Below are 3,160 nucleotides of genomic sequence, written 5' to 3' on the forward strand. Positions count from 1 at the left end.
CTCATTCACTACAAAGATTTCATTTTTGTATCAAAACTTTAACAAGAAACATTTCTAAAGAGGATTATGGTGACTCAGAGACTCTCCAGGTAATCCTGCCTGTTTTAGGTTAGCTTTGGACAGGACATATGTATTTGAAATTCCTGGAAATTTCTTATTTTTTCTTTTGATCTTTAAGACTTCAGTAATGCACCATGAAAAAAACTTGCCTGTTCATACTAGTTTAGGTAGGAATAGCTAGCTACAGTCAATTCATAAAAGGAATAGCCTATTCTATCCTGATCATTAATCCCAACACAAAGAATAGTAGGAATAGTACACTGCAAGTTCCCAGTAAATATATGTCAAATTAATGAATAAATGAATTATTAACATTTCTTAACTATAACGTTTAAAAATGGAAATACAAAATAAAACATCTGCTGTGAATAAGGTCACAGTTTGAAAGGAGAATAAATACTTGAATTGAAGTTCAAGGTTCATCATATCCAAAGCATTTTCAGAGATTCTAGATTCTAAACATAACATGCATGTTATGAAGCAGACAAGGTCAGTCTCTATCCATTAACTGGTATGAATTTTTAGGCTTCTTTTTCTCAAGATGAAAATGATGAGAAAAAGAGTCTGGGAAAATATCAAGCACACTCTTCCTGTGGAGTACAATTCCAAAATTCTCTGCTCTGTTATCTATTATTTTTCAATGAATTTTTATTGGAGCATAACACAAAAATATAGCAAGGCAAGATTTATCATTGTACAGCTTCATGAATTATTGCAAAAAGAAGAATCCCATATAACTATCACCCAGGTTACAAATTAGAATCTCACAATAATACACTGCAGAAGCCCCCCTTATCCATTTCTGCATCACTATACACTTGTTCTTTTTCAAACATCAGCATTACTCTTACTGCTAACTCCATGGGTTAGTTTCATCTTTTTATAACTTATCATTATGGATAATTTGTTTCTGGTTTCTTCCCCCCCCCCAACAATTTCTTTGGGATATTCATTCATACTGATGTGTTTGGCAGTAGTTAGTTGCTTTTATTGTTTTTGTTCTATATTATTGCAATACATGCATATTCCACGACTTAGATGTATTCTACAGTTGATGAAGAATGTAGTTGATCCTACTATTTTGCATAACACTGTTATGAACATTCTTATCATGTCTTTTGGTCTTTTGATACACAAATGTGTGGAGTGTGTGCATGTGGTAGTGTATGTGCATACTTAATAATGGAATTGCTAAGTAGGGACAGATCTCTTTACTATCTACTACCTAATTACCTACCTATCTATATTTTCAAATTTCATAGATAATGACAAAGCATTTTCAAAATGTTTGTACCAATGAACACTTTACACAACAGTGTACCCGTTTTTTTTTTTTAATTTTCACCCATCTGGTGTACATGTCAGCATGGTAAAAATTGTGCTTTTTTAATTTAATTTCTTTATTTTAAAGATGTGGAGTACAATTCAGGGTTAGGTATACAAATGTTCATTATGTATGTACCCTTGTGGATGAAGTGTACCACCCCTCCGGCAGATTCCCACTACTGCCCATCCTGCCCCCGCCCTCCCCTGAAAGTTTCCCACTACTGCCAATTCAATTATTTTCTTATAGTACTACAATAATTGTTCAAGGTTCACTTATAAGTGAGAACCTGTGGTACTCAATTCTTTGTTTCCGTGATAGGTCACACAGTATTATAGATTCTAAGTCTACCAGGTTGCTGTGAAGCTCCTAATTTTGTCTTTCTTATGGTCACATAATGTACTTTTAATTTTCTGTTCACCAGTAAGATCACATCTACCTATATATATATCTTTTAGCCATTTGGATATTTGTGTGTGTGTGTGTGTGTGTGTGTGTGTGTGTGTGTGTGTGCGCGCGCGAAATGCCGATTCAATTTTCTCAGCATTTTTTTTTCTATTGAATAGAATTTCTCTCTTTTGTATGGAGGGGTAACATACAATATCTACATGTATGCCCAATATATTTTTCATTTTGTGACTTACATTTATATGCTCTTGATGTTTTTTGGTGAACAAAATTTCTAATGTCCGTGAAGTTTAATTTAGCGATCTTTTTGTTAATGACATATTGTTATTTATCTTCCATTATCTTAGTGTTTTATATTAAATGTGTGTTTCATAAAAAGCACAGCCCTGTTCTTTACCACCAAACCTAATAATCCCTTATCATTTGAATGGAAGACTTAGCCCACTTATATGTAATACTTTTATAGATTTATATAGATATAGACCTTTCATCTTGTTATTTATTTACATTCTTTTTGCCCCATTAATTGTTTCATTTTGTTTGTGAATCCATTAACTTGTTTATATTTTTATTTATTTTTTATTTTTTATTTTTTTTTGAATTGGAGTCTCACTCTGTCGCCTAGACTGAAGTGCAGTGGCCGCTCCCGGCCACTGCAGCCTCGATCTGCTGGGCTCTGGCGATCCTTCCATCTCAGCCTTCCAAGTAGCTGGAATTACAGGCGTGCGCTACCATGCCCGGCTGATTTTTTGATTTATTGTAGAGATGAGGTCTCGCTGCCCAGGCGGGTCTTGAACCCGCGGGCTCAGGCAATCCACTCACCTCAGCCTCCCAATGGTGCAGGATTACAGGCTGAGCCACCGAACCTGGCTTACTTGTTTATTTTTGAGTTGAGGTTTCACTGTCACCCAAACTGGAATATAGTGGTATGTTACAGCTTTCTGTAGCCTCAAATTCCTGGGCTCAAATGATCCTCCCTCTTCAGCCTCCTGGGTTGCTGGTACTAAAGGTGTGTGCCACCACACCTGACGTGTGTGTGTGTGTGTGTGTGTGTGTGTGTGTGTGTGTGTGTGTGTGTGTGTAGGGACAAGGTCTCATTATGTTGTCTAGTCTAGTCTCGAATTCCTAGGCTCAGGTGATTCTCCTGCCTTGGCCTCCCAAAGTGTTCAGATACAGCCAGTGTTCAAATACACCAGGCACCTCATCTGACCTATTTATTTACTTTTACTTTTTTAAAAGCAATTTTGTTAAAATATTTCTTTTTTCTTGTATTAGCTCATGAGTTACTCATTTTATTCAGTGCTTACCCTAAAGATTACACTTATATTTATGTCTTATTAACCTCTAATGTAAAATAGCACTCATGTA

The sequence above is a fragment of the Carlito syrichta genome, unplaced genomic scaffold (assembly GCF_000164805.1).
Source record: "Carlito syrichta isolate Samal-C Ts95f unplaced genomic scaffold, Tarsius_syrichta-2.0.1 Scaffold302397, whole genome shotgun sequence".
Taxonomy (NCBI): Eukaryota; Metazoa; Chordata; class Mammalia; order Primates; family Tarsiidae; genus Carlito; species Carlito syrichta.